Below are 9,912 nucleotides of genomic sequence, written 5' to 3'. Positions count from 1 at the left end.
TAAATGCTAATTTTCCATGGAGTGATCAATTTGAGGTAGCCTGCTATTATTTGTCGGAGGAAATAAAACGATGATGGGGAAAAAACTGCCTATGCTGGTTCTTAAAAAGGATTCAGTAAGTGTTTTCATTTTGTAATCTAAATTTCTCACTTAAGTAAATATATATATATATATATATATATATATAGGGCAGGACAATTTATTTTATTCTTTGTATTTAGTTTACTCTGTTTTTATATGCTATTGGAAACACCGCAGGTGCGTGAAGATTGTCTGTTGTTAATACGTTCGCATGTTAAAATAAATCAGTATTTTAAATATTTAAATTGATATTTAAAGTGTCACGTCGATTATTATTTTAAAAAATTAAATACTAAATTAATAATGATCTGATCAGTGATGGTTAACGAGCAGCGGTTGTCGGCTGGCAAAATGAACATCCCTAATTACAGTATTTTGCTTTTCTGGGATGTATATTGCGGTAAGAAATCTGTTTCACCAGATTGCGGTGATTTTTGCATGCACTCAAGAAAATATTGCAAACTACTTACTTAAAATGAGCTGAAACAACACAATTCTTTAGATTTTTTTGGGGGGGACAGCTTAATTGTTTTATGTTTAATCTGCTTTTGTCAGGTTAACCTAATCGATTTGTGTTGGATTAACCTGAATGAATTGTGTGGAACCCTGCATTTTTACAGTGTAGTGCATCTGCGTATATTTATATTCATTCATTCATTCATTCATTTTCCTTCAGTTTAGTCCCTTATTTATCAGGGGTCGCCACAGCGGAATGAACTGACAACAATTTCAGCATGTGTTTTATGCAGTGGATGCACTTCCAACCCCTACCCAGTACTCATACACACAGACACTCATAGACTACGGCCAATTTAGTTCATCAATTCCCCTATAGCGCTTGAGTTTGGACTGTGGAGGAAACCCACACCAACACGGGGAGAACATGCAAACTCCACACAGAAACACCAACTGACCCAGCCTGGACTCAAACCAGCGACCTTCTTGCTGTGAGGCCACAGTGCTAACCACTGAGCCACCATGTCTCATTTTTAAATCCCATTTATAGGTTGTAGAAGGGAATTTACTTAAATGACTTGTATTTAAAAACCAAAAGTTACCATGATTAAACAAGTCGCTCTTGTAAGTTTGTCCCCAACCTTCCCAACCTTTCGGATCATTTGCGGTTGGATGTTTATTATGCATAACTGTAAATGCAGCCCATAATTAAAGAGAGTTAGGTAACTTTTAGTGGCACCAACTAAATTTAGTATTGTGGTTCACATCTATAATGCCAAACCAAAAGCGTTTCTACTATTTAAAGAACAACCCAAAACACACACACAAACTTCCTGTATGAGCAGGAAATGCATCTAGTTATTTCATATGGTCTAATATGCTCTAAATGCATGGTCTGTTTTTGAGGCCCTACTAAATGATTCAGTGCATCATCATCATCATCATCGTCGCCAGTCTTTACAGGAAGCTCTTACAATCGCATTTCCTTCCTTCCCGCTACAGAAGTCCACCCTTCAGTGCCCAGAGACGCGCACGGTTGCAGGCTTTACTCTGAGATTTCTCACTGAGTGCTGCAGCTCGATCTATTTTAACGTGAAATTAAGAAACACTTTTAGCTGATTAATAGATTAGCCGTGAACCACTTCCACCCGGGGTCAGATCAATGTCAAAGATGTCGAACATCTCGAGGAAGCACCTGTTTAAGTGGCAGTTTGGATCTTTCTTAGAATAATTTCACCAAAAATGAACACTTACAATTGATTTAGCTAGCTCTAATTCCGTTGAAGGTGACTTTTTGAGAACATTCAAGATGATTTTGGTGATTTTTATATAATAGCAGTCAATAATAGTCGCTCGTTTTGGAGATTTTTAATAAATCATACATGTAAGTATCATAAATAATGTTCAATGTCTGGCTCAGACCAATCGTTTGACTACATTAGAGCTCAGTATGTCATCAGGGGTGGATTTGTATGGGTTTATTTTTTAATCTTCTAAATGAGTGACCATTGATTGCCATTATATGAATCACTAAAATCATCTTTAATGTTCCACTGAGGACATTAAAGTCCGTTATCTTTAAAGGCGAGTAAATTAACTGTACATTTAGATTTTTAGGATGAACTGTCCCTTTAATTGCGGTTGTGTAGTCTATTTCTGAAAATAGAGATATATGAAGTATAAGGTGAATCTATTTAAAGTCTAGTCAATATTATTTATTGTTTTACTGTATCATTTTGAGATTGGATTATGAGATTTGGAGAAAAACTAATAATTCTTCAAATATGAAACAAGTCAATTTATACAAATAGCTCATTCATTTATTCATTAGTGAAGTAATTGTTTATGTTTAGATGTGACTGAGTGAATCATTCACTCAAACATTTCATTCAGAAGCTCAGTGAAACTCTTTCTCCAACCTAATTGTGTGTGAAGCATTTCAGTTATTACCAACTAAATTAGATTGTTTTTTTTTTTAAATGTTTGATTAAATCTGGCATGAAGGCACATCTCTAAACCCAACCATCCCTGAGTGAACATTGCAACTAAATTTACAAGTGAGATTGTAAATAATCATATGAATCGGACACTAGTTCACCAATTACTTACAGATTGAATGTGATCGTGTTGGTTTCCCAGAAACTCCACTATGCATTAACTTTTGTGGAGGAGAGCATTGGATATTTCTCGACAACACAAAAATAACATCAACAATATTGGTCCCTTTTCTTGCCATGTTTCATTGAACATAGCATACAGCTCATGATATTTGTCGGTATCAAGTGATTGACTCATGAAAGTTTTGTGAATCGTTTTTTTTTTTTGTTTGTTTTGTTTGTAATCACAAAAGCTAAAACTTTAATATATGATGCTCGATTTTTGGTGCTACATATGTTAATGCTTAAAAGTGTACACTAACTGACAAAAGTCTTGTCTATCCAAGTTTAAGGAACAACAAATAATAACTGGACTTCTAGTTGATCATTTAGTGTCAGAAGTGTCTTATATGAAAGGTAAAGACCTCTAGATGAGGCTTATTTGAGCTCAATATAATCTGATCATGTCTTGATGTTGACTGATTTGATTAGGACAGTAAGGACAGTCCCATCACTGAACCTTCAATAATGTCCAGTATAGAATATGTGCTCATGCTGCAGTGGAAACAGAATGAATATTGTGTCTGACTCCATCATGAGCTTGGAGGACTGCATCCATACATCTCTGACATGACTCAAATCACTGATTAATAAAGTCATCTGGAATGGTGAAGAAAGCCTTCTTGCAGGACTCCCAGAGTTCATCAAGAGTCTTTGTGTTCATCTTCAACGCCTCCTCCTTCATCTTACCCCAGATGTGCTCAATAATGTTCATGTCTGGTGACTGGGCTGGCCAATCCTGTTGCAGCTTGACCTTCTTTGCCTCCAGGAGCTTTGATGTGGAGGCTGAAGTATGAGAAGGAGCGCTATCCTGCTGGAGAATTGTCCCTCTCCTGTGGTTTGTAATGTAATGGGCAGCACAAATGTCTTGATACCTCAGGCTGTTGATGTTGATCATCCACTCTGCAGATCTCTCCATACTGAATATAACCCCAAACCATGATTTTTCCTTCACCAAACTTGACTGATTTCTATTAGAATCTTGGTCCATGTGGGTTCCAGTAGGTCTTCTGAAGTATTGGTGAGGATTGGGATGCAGATCAACAGATGATTCAGCAGAGAAATCCACCTTCTGACACTTTTCCAAATGATCAACTAGAAGTCGAGTTATTATTAGTTGCTCTTACTACTGAGATACACAACAAGACTTTTGTCAGGTAGTGTACAAGCTCAAATGTTTGCTTACACCTGTATTTAGCATCATCCACTTGTTATCCCATCAACAAAAACATCTTTTAACTCCTGTTTAAACATCAAAACTCAAATCCTGATGCATTTACTCTTGGTTATGTCATATATATTCATGGTGCATGCAGATTGACGTGGTGTCGTTATTATTTTATGTGTAGCTTAATTCAAACGTGTGCACTATTAGATGGCAGTGTTGTTGAGGTGAACCTAAAGCCGTGTCCAGGTTGAAGTGGCCGCTGTCCTTGTATTAGCAATATTACCCTGACACTTTATCAGCTGGATTATGCGCGGCTTAAAACGCATCTAAATGTGGAGCCGGCCAATCAGCCGCCGGCGTTCAGGTGAGGTGCTGATCCAATGTAGATCCATTCAGAAGGTCTTTGGCCACCTGAGACTCAGGAGCTCTGTCTGGGAATACAGGATCCAGGTAAGGCTTGACTTTAGTCTCGAAATAAGACGGCGCACCTGAGGGAATGGTAATTTGAGGGCTGGACATGAATTGACCTTAATCGTGTACTTTTGCTGCGTTGGGACTTCTGGTGGCTTATTATGCGTTCGCGTTGACGTCGATTGGTGGCTAGTAGCAGTGTTGTATAACAGACTTTATTGTCGTTTTCTGCTCCGATTCGGATAGTTTGCGATGTCGCTCAGAGGTTTGTCTTGTCGGTTTTGATGCGAGTGAAAGTGTTGGCACTGGATTTGGGTCAGCAGGAGAGTTCATCAGCAGATTTGGTGTTAACCGGATTTGTGCGGACGCGCTGAATCAACTGTGTCCCTGGATTATAGGAGTGACATTGAGAGCGGGACGAGATCTGTGTATGTGTGTGTGTGTGTCCACTTGCACTTTCTTCTAGTCTCCAACACTTGAGCCACGTAATTCAACAAGCTTTTACCTCTGGATTGAAATACTGAAAGGGTACGGTAGGTTTTGTCATGGCTTTTTATTGGGTCGGGCTAGGCATTGCACATATTGAGAGTAATTGTGCATGTAGAATTTCAAATGTATGGCAAGTTGGAAGTTTGCATATATTTAATGCAAGAAAAAAGACACTTAATCAATTTTAAACGAACTTAAAACCAGTTCCAGACAGAATCTGCAGACATTTTTAGGTATTTCTGCTCAGAGTTTTGTAAATAAATCTACGAATTTTTGCAAAATGATGCATTTGTATAAGTAACATGGTTAGCAAGTCTCTCATGTAATATATCTATTAATTCAACAAGCTTTTACCTCTGGATTGAAATACTGAGAGGGTACGGTAGATTTTGTTGTGGTTTTTTTATTGAGTAGGGTTAGGCATTGGAGAATGTAAAAAAATAAATAAAAAAAGACCACTTTTGGTGTCAAAACACAAATTGAATTGAACAGCATTTCAAACTTGGGGCAAAATAAGCTAATAGCTCAAATGTATGGCTAGCTGAAAGTTTGCATATATTTAGTGCAGGAAAAATAACAGTTAATCTATTTTAAATGAACTTATAACCAGTTCCAGACAGAATCTGCGGACATTTTTAACTATTTCTGCTCAGAGTTTTGTAAATAAATCTATGAATTTTTGCAAAATGATGCATTTGTATAAGTAACATAGTTAGCAAGTCTCTCATGTAATATATCTATTAATTCAACAAGCTTTTGCCTCTGGATTGAAACACTGAGAGGGTATGGTAGGTTTTTGTCATGGTTTTAATTGGGTAGGGCTAGGCATTGCACATATTGAGGTAAAAAAAAAAGTAATTGTGCATCTAGAAATTCAAATGTATGGCTATAATTGGAAGTTTGCATATATTTAATGCAAGAAAAGACAGTTAACCTATTTTAACGAACTTATAACCATAACGAACTATAACCTATTTCTGCTCAGAATTTTGTAAATAAATCTATGAATTTATGCAAAATGATTTAAAGAGTGTAGTAACATAGCAAGTCTCTCATGTAATATATCTATTAATTTAACAAGCTTTTACCTCTGGATTGAAATACTGAGAGGGTACGGTAGGTTTTGTTGTGGGTTTTTGTATTGGGTAGGGTTAGGCATTGCACAATGTAAAAAAAATATATAAAAATGACCACTTTTGGTGTCAAAACACAAATTTAATTGGACAACGTTTCAAACTTGGGGCAAAATAAGCTAATAGCTCAAATGTATGGCTAGCTGAAAGTTTGCATATATTTAGTGCAGGAAAAATAACAGTTAACGAACTTATAACCAAAGGGCCAGACAGAATCTCCAGACATTTTTCTAATTTTGCTCAGAATTTTATAACAGATCTGCAGATTTATGCAGACTGATTTTGGGAGTATTGTAACTTACAGCATAAACTTTAACTTTTCTACTTTTACTTATGGTTGTTTACTATGCAGTTTTTATTTTGCCAAGTAAGCAAGTCTATATATTGCTCATTTAATATATTTAATCCAACAAGCTTTGGATTGAAACACTGAAAGGGTACGGTAGGTGTTTGTTCTGGCTTTTTATTGGGTAGGGCTAGGCATTGGACAAAGTATAAAATAAAAATCTGCACACTTTTGCTCTCAAAACAAATTTAATTGGACGACTTTTCAACACACAAGGGCTAGGCACTGCACATATTGGGGTAAAACAAGCTGATTGTGTAACTAGAAATTAAAATGCATTGTTAGTTGGAAGTTTGCATAGATTTAATGCAAGAAAAAGGACAGTTCACCTATTTTAAAACACTAACAAATCCAAGGCCAGACAGAATCTGCTGATGTTTTTTGCCATTTCTCTGCAAAATTTTGTATATAAATAAAAAGATCTGTGGATTTATGCGGAATGATTTTGGGAGTATAGTAAGTTAATACATGAAATAAAAAACACCTTTTAAAGTTGTTTTACAATGCAGTTTTTTGTTTACAAAGCAAGTCTTTCATATAATATATCTAATAATTCAAGCTTTGACCTCTGGATTAAAATACTGAACAGGTACGGCATGTTTTTGCTGTGGCTCTTTATTGGCTAGGGCACATATTGAGGTTAAAGTGTTGACTAATAAGCACTCGACTGAAGTTCTGAGGTGAGATTGTGTTAATGCTGATCAGAACACGCATGAAAATACATTTAATAACATGTTTTTGCTCCAGAGCCGTAAATTCTTTATATTTTCGAGTCTGGGATGCACCAAAAAATGCCTGGGATATTTAGTATAATTCATCAGTGAACTATGGGTCTAAACTTTGCTCAATCTGAAAACATCTGCTGGAGATGTACAGGTGATTACAGAGCCGGTTAAACTGACAAAATGAGCATGAAGATTGCCATCGATCAATCTAAACTAACGCCAAGTTGGAGCTAAACTCTACAGGACAGCGGCCCTCCAAGACTTTGGACTGCTCTGTTTTAAAGGAGTCAGCTATTAGAATGAACCAATTCAATGAATCAGAAGAATCGCTCGTTAAGACATTGGGTTGCCACCATTTACTGACTCTAATTAAATTTATTTGTCCATCGCTGACCTAAACCAGCTCGAATAGCATCAACTTACAATAATCAAAGAGATTTAATAATTCAACGTAAGTTAGTTAAAAATCAATTCAAATATGTGACTATTGAAATGAGTAGAGATGCCAAACAAATCACGAGGCACTCAGAGTAGCATATATGAATCAATCTCTAAGGGGAACTGGCTGTTTTTAGGAAAGTTTGTGGTATTTTTCTGTCTGATGTCCTCTTAAGATACGTATGAATGTAGTGTTTATAAGAGCACTGCTGCTTTGTTTACAGCAGTAACCAAGGAAACAAGATTTCACTGCTCATTAGCACCACCTGCTGGCAGAGAGTGAATCTGCAGCTCGTTCTGCTTGTCCGTTGTTTTATTCCTGTGTTTTATAAGAATAGTTGGTCCCACTTTATATAAAGTGTCCTTAACTACTATGTACTTAAGTTACAATGTACTTATTGTGTAAATACTTGTATTTACGGTGTACTTCTGCTTGATTAAATACCTGTGTGTAATCTGTCATTACATTTGTAAATACACTGTTGACCATCCCTTACACCTTACCCCACCCTTAAACCTAGGCATACCACCAAACCTGTCCATAACCCTACCCCTATCCCAACTCAAGAGCACCACAAGTGTTCTCAAATACATTATGAACACAGTCAGTACATTGTATTTATTTTCTTATGCTAGTACATAGCAGTTAAGGACACTTAATATAAAGTGGGACCGAATAGTTTCACTAAACTTAAGTTTAAGTTCTGTTTTTGACACTATACAGTCTAATTTAGATTAAAAACTGCTCTCAGATTAAATGCTGCGTCTTTGAAAGGATGGAAAGAGTACAAACAGACTTTGTTTATATGTAAATATGTATATTAACTTCGAGTCGGGATTGTTATGATATTAAAAATGAGCTTTGTCATTTCAATTTCACCAAAAGAAGCATGCAGCTATAGGCTAATAAAAGGACATAGTCATATAACTGCAGGTTAACTGCTTATATATTATAATTTAAACTAATTACCTAGTAGCTAATAGCTTTTAACAGTTAAAGTTATCAGTAACTAATAAAGTTATGGTAACTAATAACCTGAACGCTTCTGAATTTAAGTGTAATGCAATAATGTGCGCCTTTTGTAAAGCTGCTTTGAGAAAATAATTTTGATAATAATAAAGCGTTAAACAAATTAATCAGTGTATCGTTACATATATCATTCCTTAAATTGAGAAGTCGTTACATCAGAGTTGGAGTATTTGTGGTGAAGTGAGGTGTAGTTAGCCGTTAGCGTTGTGATCAGCGGTGCTGGTGTGCTTGTGCTGCTGGGAGACGTGCAGTAATGGTGATCTTTAGCAGAGGATCGCTGCACAACACTGTTGCTAGGCGACGGCTTCACGGGTTGGCAAGGACACCGGCGCAGAAAGAGACGTGCTCGCATCCCTTCATTAGTGCTGGAAATGTCTTTTCTCACTGTGTCCAGTGGAAATGCAGCTCTAACTATAGCGCCGTCTGATGTCAGCTGTGTGTGTGTGTGTGGGTGGGTTGCACAACTAGTCAGAAGTCCGTGGTGTAAAACACTCTTTGATTGGACATGATTTTTTTTATGGGATGTGCACATTATTAACCAACTACAATTGAACCTGTTTTAAATATGGAAAATACAACTTTTGTAAGAATATTTTGACTTTATTAATATATCTTAATAGAATCTGTTTTTTAAACCACATTAGAGCGTTTTTTATGAGCCAGATCAGTCTAAAAAATAATACATTTACAATTCACATTTATAAAATTAAATTCGTAAATTCTAAACGCAATTCGTAAATGCGCAAATCCAATCCGTAAATTCAAAACACGATTGATAAATGCACAAATGCAATTCGTAAATTCAAAACACAATTAATAAATGCACAAATGCAATTCGTAAATTTAAAACACCATTGATAAATGCACAAATCCAATACGTAAATTTAAAACACGATTGATAAATGCACAAATCCAATACGTAAATTTAAAACACCATTGATAAATGCACAAATCCAATACGTAAATTTAAAACACCATTGATAAATGCACAAATCCAATCCGTAAATTCAAAACACAATTTAAAAATGCGCAAATCCAATCCGTAAATTAAAAACACAATTTAAAAATGCGCAAATCCAATCCGTAAATTAAAAACACAATTATAAAATGCGCAAATCCAATTCGTAAATTCAAGAAACGATTCAAAAATTAGCAAATCCGAGCCGTAAATTCAAACCACGATTAAAAAATGCGCAAACCCAATTCGTAAATTCAAAACACAATTAAAAAATGTGCAAATCTGATCCGTAAATTCAAAACACAATTAAAAAATGTGCAAATCCAACCTAAATTCAAACCACGATTGATAAATGTGCAAATCCAATACATAAATTCAAAAAAGACAATTCCTAAATGCGCAAATCCAATTCGTTTAGGGAAATATTTATCATTTTTACTTGTGAATTCACAAATTGTGTTTTTGAATTCACGAATTAGATTTGCGCATATTATTCTTGCTCTATAGTTTTTGTTCAGAAA

At 35.7% G+C, this 9,912-nt stretch overlaps 1 protein-coding gene across 1 annotated transcript in view; it reads left to right on the top strand.

The window, feature by feature from the left end:
- Nucleotides 1-9,912, top strand: part of gnb1a (guanine nucleotide binding protein (G protein), beta polypeptide 1a) — a 65,713-nt gene that overhangs the window by 37,362 nt on the left and 18,439 nt on the right. The gene's annotated exons all lie outside the window — the stretch shown is intronic.

Source organism: Danio aesculapii, chromosome 8 (genome assembly GCF_903798145.1).
Source record: "Danio aesculapii chromosome 8, fDanAes4.1, whole genome shotgun sequence".
NCBI classification, from domain to species: domain Eukaryota; kingdom Metazoa; phylum Chordata; class Actinopteri; order Cypriniformes; family Danionidae; genus Danio; species Danio aesculapii.
This window is presented reverse-complemented; position numbering and strand designations above follow the sequence as displayed.